At 38.4% G+C, this 10,977-nt stretch overlaps 1 non-coding gene across 1 annotated transcript; it reads right to left on the bottom strand.

Annotated features, from left to right (window-relative positions):
* Positions 1-9,304: 9,304 nt before the first annotated feature.
* LOC148571784 (small nucleolar RNA R71) lies at positions 9,305-9,412 on the bottom strand. Its single transcript, XR_015880340.1, has one exon. It is a non-coding gene; the product is annotated as a small nucleolar RNA R71 (small nucleolar RNA).
* Positions 9,413-10,977: the final 1,565 nt, after the last annotated feature.

Below are 10,977 nucleotides of genomic sequence, written 5' to 3'. Positions count from 1 at the left end.
TTGGTTGTAAACTGGGCCCCATAGCTCTCAGAAATTGCTGGGCACGTTTTCTATTAGAAATCACGTGTGACCATTGACGCGTACGCGTACAGCACGCATGCGCGTCACTTGAAGTTTTTGCGATCCACGTGTGTGCGTACAGTGTGCGTGCGCGTGGATGAATATATCCAAATCTTTGGCCTTTTCATGTGTTCTCCACTTTGCATGCTCTCCTCTTCACTCCCTTGATCCATTCCTAGCCTTTTCAACCTGAAATCACTTAACAAACACATCAAGGCATCTAGTGGAATCAAAGGTGAATCAAGATTAAACAATTAAGGGCCAAAGAAAGCACGTTTTCACACTTAAGCAAAAATTAGGAGACAATCATGAAACCATGCTATTTCATTGAATAAATGTGGGTAAAAGGTTGTAAAATCCTCTAAATCAAGCACAAGATAAACCCTACAAACGGGGTTTATCATTCTTCACCACACTCAAAGTGTTCTTCGTCTTCTTCGTAAATTCTTCAGCTTCTTTTTTTTGTTTTCACCCGTTTTCCAATCTTTTCAGCAACCGATTTTTACCATAATTCATAATAAATTTGCAGCCACCAAAGCCCTATATTTTCCACTTGATTTTAACACAAATTCAACCCCAATTTAAGGTTTAGCATTCATTTTTCCCAGCTTCCCAAGAACATAAGTTCATAGCTTGAATTTCATCAAATTTCATCAAATTTTCATCAAAATTTCAACAAGAATCACTCATATAAACAATCAATTTCAAGCATAACCAAACTATCATAATCACACAGCTCAAACACAATTAATCAAGATTAATTTTACCAAACCCTACCTTGATTTGATGCCTCAAACTTGGTTATGTTTCTAGGTGGTATTTAAGCACTTTTTCCTCCTAAATCACATCAAGAACAACTTTAAATCCACAAACCCTCAACTGGACAAATCTCATTCAGCATGTTAGGAAGGGATTTATCACCTTAAACTTTCTGGAAATTAACATTTCTTGGCCCACAAGTCAAGCTAAGCATTCTTCCTAAGGAAGAACATCAAGAAAACACATGTTTAAGCATGTTTCCTTGAAACCAAAGCAAAAGGGAGATGGTGCAGCCAACTCACCTTGATTCCAGCCTTGATAAGTCATATGGTTATGTAGAGAAAGAAAAGAGGATCATTTTGGTCAGACTGGAATTTTGATTTGAGTTTTAGTTTAGAAGAAATCAAGCTTTGAAAATCAAGTGTTCATGAAGTTTTCTCTCTTTTCTCTCTTTTCAATTTCGGCCAAAGGGAGCAAATGACCAGCCTTGGAGTGTCTTGGGGGTGTAAGGTGAGTTGTGATTGGTTGTCTTGGAGGTGGATGAAAATAATATTAAAATATCTCAGGTGTATAACTACTAAAACTAGATGTATCAGAATACTCGTAAAAACATCTCTAAAAATTCTTTTCTAAGCTACTAGCATAAATGACACTAGTAAAATATTTAATATGATAATAGAACATGTATGATGAGGCATTAGCATTGCTAAAGTCATCAAAGAGTGCTGGTGCTAAGCTGCACCAGTAAACTGTGAACTCGGTTAAACCGATTTCCTGTTTTTAACTAAAATAGACCAGGTAACCTTATAATATTATTCAAGCATCTTCTAATACTAATATAATGATAATATTATACTATTGTCTTTCTTCTCTCATGAATCGAGTCCAGTTTGTCAATGTGAGACTATTTACGAAAACCATAATCAAAACTCCTAACTGATACGGTTCAAAAACTAGGTTCATCGTGATCGCGTTGTCGAGCTTGTGTCAAAAGAAGTTCTTGCTTAATGATGACGTAATTTTGCTGCTTTTTCTTGTTTCAAGAATCAATTTTTGGATTTTTCAAATCACCAATAATGTTTTACTTTTATCATCATTCTTTGAAGAGCCAACATTCTTTAATACATAAATAAAGATGATCATGCAATTAGAAATAGACAGTAAGATAAAATACATGAAAAACAGATAAATGAAAAATAACATAGGCAACAGGGGATTAAAGGAACAAAATCACCTTAATAATGGTGGCTACTACTCCTTCTGGAGGATCTAATGGAGTGCTTGATTTCCTCTATGTCACGTCCCTGTCTCTGTTGTTCTTCCCTTATAACTCTTTGTTCTTCCCTCATGGCCCTTTGATTTTCTCTTATGTCTTGGAGGATGGTGGAATAATCTTGATGTCCCATCCTTAACTGATCCATGCTAGTGCTTAGTTCTCCAAGAGAAGTGTGCAAATGATCCCAATAGCCTTGGGGAGGAAAATGCATCCCTTGAGGCATCTCAGGGATTTCTTGTTGAGGCAGCTCCATATGCTCTTGCTGTGGTCCATGTGCTGGCTCTCTAGTTTGCTCAATCCTTTTCTTAGTGATGGGCTTGTCTTCCTCAATAGGAATGTCTCCTTCTATGACAATTCCAACTGAATTGCATAGAAGACAGATAAGGTGGGGAAATGCCAACCTTGCTAGGGTGGAAGGTTTTTCAGCTTTCTTGTACAATTCTTGAGGTATGACATCATGTACCTCCACCTCACTTCCAATCATGATGCAATGAATCATGATGGCTCTGTCAATGGTTACTTCTGACCGATTGCTAGTAGGGATGATAGAACATTGGATAAATTCAAACCATCCTCTAGCTACGGGCTTGAGGTCAAGCCTTCTCAATTGGATAGGCTTGCCTTGGGTATCCCTCTTCCACTGAGCTCCTTCCACAAAAATGTCTGAAAGGACTTGGTCCAACCTTTGGTCAAAATTGACTCTCCTAGTGTTCGGATGTAAGCCTCCTTGCATCACTGGAAAATAGAGTGCCAACCTTATACTTTCTGGGCTGAAATCCAATATTCGCCCTCGGACTATGGTATGCCAATTTTTGGGACTTGGGTTCACGCTTGTATCATGGTTCTTTGTGACCCATGAATTGGTATAGAACTCTTGTACCATCAATATTCCGACTTCCAGAATAGTATTGGTTAGGACTTCCTAAATTGTGCTTAACAGTAAAAACATGCTTTTTAGGCCCTTAATTGCTAAATTTTATTCACTTTAATTCCATTTGATGCCTTGATGTGTTTGTTGAGTAATTTCAAGTTTACAAGGCTAATATGGATTGAAGAAGTGAGAAAAAAAAAGCATGCAAAAGTAGAGAAATCATGAAAAAATGGAGTTTGGAGCTTTTCAGCAGTGTCTGCACGCACAAGTATGCATGTGTATGCACAAAGTGAGGATCAGCAAGTGTGCATGCGCACAGCCTTATGTGCGTACGCACAAGTGGAAAAATAAAAAAGTATGCGTACGCACAGGTCCCAGCATGTGAAGAAATTCTAATTTTGTCTAAATTCCGAATTGGCATAAATTTTGACTCATCAAGTTTTTGGCGCCGTTGCCGAGGAGTTGCAATGTGTGCATATTGTTGGCTATTGTAAATATGTTGATATGTAAATATCTTGCTTCTTTTTGGTTATTTTCTTGATTTTGTTAGTTGTTAGGAGTTTATTTTAGTTTCTCTTATTAGTTTTTGTTTTTATTTCCTCTTTGCTCTATGAATTCTCACCCCTTTGGCTTGGAGTTTGGTTGTTATGATGTTGTAGGAAATAAGAACCTCAATGATGGATTCCATCATAAATTGTTGGATCAATTGAGTGAGGTGCTATATATGCTTCTAGGCAACCCTTTTGGCAAGAACCTCCTCCACATCCTTATAGCTACTATCCACCTCTTGATGCACACCAGTACAACCCAAACCCTCAACACTATGATCAACCTTACTCACAAGCCATATCACACTATCACCAAACACCTCGATATGAGCCTAACCTATACCCATCATACCATCAACCTTATGTGCCTTATGAACAACCTTATGAACCACATTTAGAACTATCACAATTCCAACACCAATACTCCACACCACCTCAATACTCTCATCAATACCAACCACCTTCAATATATGAGGACCCTCTCCCACATGATGAACCTTCTTTTCTCCCACAACCTTCAACGGAGGAAGCATTCCAATTCTTCCTTCAAGAGCAAGAAGAGTACCAAAAGAGGCAAGACAACATCATGGGTACCTTAGCCGGAGCCTTATCCCATTTAGCCTCACTACACTCTTCCAACAATTCAAGCACTTCCATGGATGAAAGTGAAGGATCAACTTCAATTGAAGCATGTGGAGTGGAAGAGAGCTTGGAGCTACAAGGGAAAGAAGAGGAATTGAAGCATGAATTGCAAGTGGAAGAGGTTGAGATCAAGGAATTAGAAGAAGTGGTTGAAAGACTTGAAGAGGTGGAGAGCATACAAGGAGAACTATCACCTCCTTCATTTAACTGGGTAACATCCTTAACCTTGAGCTTCATTATTCCACTTGAATATAGTTTGATTGAAAATGATAGTAAACTTATGAATATTTGTGGATTGGAAAATAAAGGAAAATTAGGTAGTGATTGGAAACATGATCCTAGGTTCATAGAAGTTGAATCTTTAAAATTTTTCTTGAATGGTTGGTGTAATTCTCAAGTAAGCAGATCTTGGAGGATGTTTGAATGCTTGAGTGAGAGCTCTAGATGCTTGCCACCCAGATGGAATCACATGGATCAACAAGAAGATCGGGTGCACAAGATTTGGGATTCCGGAGGCTATTAGAGATGCAAACATTTGTGGGGATTCAAGGAAGAATTCAAGTACAAGCCACCAGAGCCAAGGCTCTCCCAATTATACAACTTAAGGACTCTAAATAGAAGTGTTAGCTGGGAGATACTCCACCAGGGTAACACCTCTCTAACCCTCTCTTTGTATATAGTTTTAATTCATTACATTTTGTTTCTTGTAGATAGCTTATGTTTAGTTTAATTTCAAGTTTAGCTAGGTTAAATTTTAGTTTAGATCATGTAGTTGGGTAATATTGGATGTTTTGGGGTTGAAACCCTTTTGTTGAGCTCAATTTCTGCACCTGTGCGCACGCACCCAGCTGTGCGTATGCACGCACCCAGCTATGCGTATGCACACACCTTTGCACACCCCCTGTTCAAGGCGCTTGCACGCCTTGTGCGTGGGCACCCCTTTGCATTATGTGCTCTGTGCATGCACACCAGCTTGTGCGCACGCACACAACCCCAATTTTTTGCATTTTGTGCACATGCACCTCTTTGTGCGTGCCCACACCAGCTTATACCCCTCCTGTTCGTAGCGCTCGCACACCTTGTGCATTCGCATCCCCCTTATTTTTGCGTTCTGTGCATACACACGGACCTGTGTGCGTACGCACACACGTCGAGATAGCTAGCAATTTTGACGTTTCATTTTCCCAAAAAATCCCTTCGTGTGCATACGCACACATGTCTGCGCTCGCACACACCAATTTCCCCCTCTTGCTAGGGTTCTGGCTTTATAGAGATGCCTAAACTTGAGCAAAAATCAGATTCAGAGGTTGAAGAAGGACTGCTGATGCTGTTGGATTCTGACATCCATGCACTCAAAGTGGAGTTTCTGGAGCTGCAGAGCTCTAAATGGCGCGCTTTCAATTGAGTTGGAAAGTAGACATCCAGGGCTTTCCAGAAATATATAATAGTCCATACTTTGGCTAAGAATAGATGATGCAAACTAGCGTTCAATGCCAGCTATCTGCCCAATTCTGGAGTTCAGCACCAGAAATGGATCAAAAACCAGAGTTGAACGCCAGAAATGGATCAAAACCTGGCGTTCAACTCCACAAATGGCCTCTGCACGTGGAAATTTAAAGCTCAGCCCAAGCACACACCAAGTGGGCCCCGAAAGTGGATTTATGCATCAATTACTTATTTCTGTAAACCTTAGTGACTAGTTTATTATAAATAGGACCTTTTACTATTGTATTATATTTTTTTGAACCATCTTTGAATCTTTTGATCATTTTTAGATCTCTAGACCTCCATGGGAGGCTGGCCATTTGGCCATGCTTACCCTCTATTCACTTATGTATTTTCAACGGTAAAGTTTCTACACTCCATAGATTAAGGTGTGGAGCTCTGCTGTTCCTCAAAGATTAATGCAAAGTACTACTGTTTTCTATTCAATTCATCTTATTTCGCTTCTAAGATATTCATTCGCACTTCAATCTGAATGTGATGAACGTGACAATCATCATCATTCCCTATGAACGCATGCCTGACAACCACTTCCGTTCTACCTTCGACTGAATGAGTATCTCTTAGATCTCTTAATCAGAATCTTTGTGGTGTAAGCTAGAATGATGGCAGCATTCAAGAGAATCCGGAAGGTCTAAACCTTGTCTGTGGTATTCCGAGTAGGATTCAATGATTGAATGACTGTGACGAGCTTCAAACTCGCGATTGCTGGGCGTAGTGACAGACACAAAAGGATAGTAAATCATATTCCAGCATGATCGAGAACCGACAGATGAATAGCCGTGCCATGACAGGGTGCGTTGATCATTTTCACTGAGAGGATAAGATGAAACCATTGACAAGGGTGATGCCTCCAGACGATTAGCCGTGCCGTGATAGGGCATTTGGATCATTTTCCCGAGAGAAGACCGAAAGTAGCCATTGACAATGGTGATGTATCACATAAAGCCAGCCATGGAAAGGAGTAAGACTGATTGGATGAAGATAGCAGGAAAGCAGAGGTTCAGAGGAACGAAAGCATCTCTATTCGCTTATCTGAAATTCTCACCAGTGATTTACATAAGTATTTCTATCCCTATTTTATTAATTATTTTCGAAAACCATTACTATTTTATATCCGCCTGACTGAGATTTACAAGGTGACCATAGCTTGCTTCATACCAACAATCTCTGTGGGATTCGACCCTTACTCACGTAAGGTATTACTTGGACGACCCAGTGCACTTGCTGGTTAGTTGTGCGAAGTTGTGAACCATGGTATTGGCATCATGTTTTTGGCGCCATTACCAGGGAAAGAAAGAGCAATGAATTTTACATAATTAAAGTGTAATCACAATTTCTACGCACCAAGTTTTTGGCGCCGTTGCCGGGGATTGTTCGAGTTTGGACAACTGACGGTTCATCTTGTTGCTCAGATTAGGTAATTTTCTTTTTGTTTTCTTTTCAAAAATTTTTCAAAAATATTTCAAATTTTCTCACATGTTTTCGAAAAAAAAAATGTTTTCAAAAATATATTTTTCTTTAGAATTTTTAAGAATGAATTCTAGTGTTTCATGAAGCATGTGAAGCTTGGCTGGCTGTAAAGCCATGTCTAAATTCATTTGGACTGAGGCTTGCAATTTGTTATCAAGAGCAAGCTAGTTGTTGCTAATCCACCTGCTGCTGTTCCTGATTTACATGCTGAAGCTTGGCTGGCCATTGGCCATGTCTAGTGTTTTGGACCGGAGCTTTCATTGAAAGCTTGGCTGGCTAGTGAGCCATGTCTAATTCCTGGACTGAAGCTTTAGACTAACATGGTAAGATTCCTGGAATTCATATTAAAAATTTTGGAATCCTGATTTTTGTTTTTTCAAATAATTTTCGAAAAAAAAATCCAAAAAAAATCATAAAATCATAAAAATAAAAAATATTTTGTGTCTCTTGTTTGCGTCTTGAGTCATGTTATAAGTTTGGTATCAATTGCATGTGCATCTTGCATTTTTCGAAAATTCTCATGCATTCATAGTGTTCTTCATGATCTTCAAGTTGTTCTTGGTAAGTCTTCTTGTTTGATCTTTGCATTTGCATGTTTTGTGTCTTTTCTTGTTTTTCATATGCATTCTTGAATTCTTAGTGTCTAAGCATTAAAGAATTCTAAGTTTGGTGTCTTGCATGTTTTCCTTGCATTAAAAATTTTTCAAAAATATGTTCTTGGTGTTCATCTTGATCTTCATAATGTTTTTGGTGTTCATCTTGACATTCATAGCATTCTTGCATGCATCACATGTTTTGATCTAAAATTCTCATGCATTGCATCATTTTTCTTGTTTTTCTCTCTCATAAAAAAAAAAGATTTCAAAAATCAAATCTTTTTCAAATTTCTTAGTTATTTTCAAAAATTCCAAAAATATTTTTCAAAAATCTTTTTCTTATTTTTATATCAAATTTTCGAAAATAACAATAACAATTAATGTTTTGATTCAAAAATTTCAAGTTTGTTACTTGCTTGTTAAGAAAGATTTAAACTTTAAGTTCTAGAATCATATCTTGTGATTTCTTGTGAATCAAGTCATTAATTGTGATTTTAAAAATCAAATCTTTTTCAAAAACTAATTTCAATCATATCTTTTCAAAAATATCTTCTTATCTTACTTTTTTCAAAAATTTGATTTCAAAATATCTTTTCTAACTTCCTAACTTCTTATCTTTTCAAAATTTGTTTCAACTAACTAACTAACTTTTTGTTTGTTTCTTACCTTTTTCAAAACCACCTAACTAACTCTCTCTCTCTATTTTCGAAAATATCTTCCCCCTTTTTTTTTCAAAAATTTCTTTTTTAATTAACTAATTATTTTATTTTATTTTGAATTTTCGAAAAAAACTACTAACCTTTTTCAAAAACTATTTTCAAAAATCACTAACTCTTTTTCAAAAATTATTTTCGAAATTTTCCCTCTCTCATCTCCCTCTACTTATTTATTCATCTACTAACACTTCATCTCACCCAAAGTCGAACCCTCTCTTCCATCTGTGTTCGAATTTCTTCTTCTTCTCTTCTTCTACTAACAATAAGGGACCTCTTTACTGTGACATAGAGGATTCCTCTTCTTTTCTTTTTCTCTCCTCTTTCTTATGAGCAGGGACAGAGAAAAAGGCATTCTTGTTGAAGCTGATCCAGAACCTGAAAGGACTCTGAAGAGGAAATTAAGAGAAGCTAAATTACAACAATCTAGAGACAACTTGATTGAAAATTTTGAACAAGTAAAGGAGATGGCAGCCGAACCCAACAACAATGCAAGGAGAATGCTTGGTGACTTTACTGCACCAAATTCCAATTTACATGGAAGAAGCATCTCCATTCCTGCCATTGGAGCAAACAACTTTGAGCTGAAACCTCAATTAGTTTCTCTGATGCAGCAGAACTGCAAGTTTCATGGACTTCCATCTAAAGATCTTTTTCAGTTCTTAACTGAATTCTTGCAGATATGTGATACTGTTAAGACTAATGGAGTAGATCCTGAAGTCTACAGGCTCATGCTTTTCCCTTTTGCTGTAAGAGATAGAGCTAGAGTATGGTTGGACTCTCAACCTAAGGATAGCCTGAACTCTTGGGATAAGCTGGTCAAGGCTTTCCTAGCCAAGTTCTTTCCTCCTCAAAAGCTGAGCAAGCTTAGAGTGGATGTTCAAACCTTCAGACAGAAAGAAGGTGAATCCCTCTATGAAGCTTGGGAGAGATACAAAGGACTGACCAAAAAGTGTCCTTCTGACATGCTTTCAGAATGGACCATCCTGGATATATTCTATGATGGTCTGTCTGAGTTATCTAAGATGTCATTGGATACCTCTGCAGGAGGATCCATTCACCTAAAGAAAACGCCTGCAGAAGCTCAAGAACTCATTGACATGGTTGCTAATAACTAGTTCATGTACACTTCTGAGAGGAATCCTGTGAGTAATGGGACGCCTATGAAGAAGGGAGTTCTTGAAATTGATACTCTGAATGCCATATTGGCTCAGAACAAAATATTGACTCAGCAAGTCAATATGATTTCTCAGAGTCTGAATGGAATGCAAGCTGCATCCAACAGTACTCAAGAGGCTTCTTATGCAAAAGAAGCTTATGATCCTGAAAACCCTGCAATGGCAGAGGTGAATTACTTAGGTGAACCTTATGGAAACACCTATAACCCATCATGGAGAAATCATCCAAATTTCTCATGGAAGGATCAAAAGCCTCAACAAGGCTTTAATAATGGTGGACGAAACAGGTTTAGCAATAGCAAGCCTTTTCCATCATCCACTCAGCAACAGACAGAGAACTCTGAACAAAATACTTTTAATTTAGCAAACTTAGTCTCTGATCTATCTAAGGTCACTGTAAGTTTCATGAATGAAACAAGGTCTTCCATTAGAAATTTGGAAGCACAAGTGGGCCAGCTGAGTAAAAGGATCACTGAAATCCCTCCCAGTACTCTCCCAAGCAATACAGAAGAGAATCCAAAAGGAGAGTGCAAGGCCATTGACATAAGCAAAATGGCCGAACCCAAAGAGGGAGAGGAGGACATGAATCCCAAGGAGGAAGACCTCCTGGGACGTCCAGTGATCAATAAGGAGCTTCCCTCTGAGGAACCAAGGGACTCTGAGGCTCATCTAGAGATCATAGAGATTCCATTGAACCTTCTTATGCCATTCATGAGCTCTGATGAGTATTCCTCTTCTGAAGAGAATGAGGATGTTACTGAAGAGCAAACTGCCAAGTTTCTTGGTGCAATCATGAAGCTGAATGCCAAATTATTTGGTATTGAAACTTGGGAAGATGAACATCCCTTGTTCACCAATGAACTAAGTGATTTGGATCAATTGACATTGCCTCAGAAGAGACAGGATCCTGGAAAGTTCATAATACCTTGTACCATAGGCACCATGATCTTTAAGGCTCTGTGTGACCTCGGTTCAGGAATAAACCTCATGCCACTCTCTGTAATATAGAAACTGGGAATCTATGGGGTGCAAGCTGCTAAAATCTCATTAGAGATGGCAGACAATTCAAGAAAACAGGCTTATGGACAAGTAGAGGACGTGTTAGTAAAGGTTGAAGGCCTTTACATCCCTGCTGATTTCATAGTCCTGGATACTGGAAAGGAAGAGGATGAATCCATCATCCTAGGAAGACCTTTCCTGGCCACAGCAAGAGCTGTGATTAATGTGGACAGAGGAGAATTGATCCTTCAAGTAAATAAGGACAACCTTGTGTTTACAACTCAAGGATCTCTCTCTGCATCCATGGAGAGGAAGCATAAAAAGCTTCTCTCAAAGCAGAGTCAACCAAAGCCCCCACA

The sequence above is a fragment of the Arachis ipaensis genome, chromosome B3 (assembly GCF_059453495.1).
Source record: "Arachis ipaensis isolate K30076 ecotype BB chromosome B3, ASM5945349v1, whole genome shotgun sequence".
Lineage (NCBI taxonomy): Eukaryota > Viridiplantae > Streptophyta > Magnoliopsida > Fabales > Fabaceae > Arachis > Arachis ipaensis.
The sequence above is the reverse complement of the archived record's forward strand: the minus strand, read 5'-3'. Positions and strand labels throughout refer to the sequence as shown.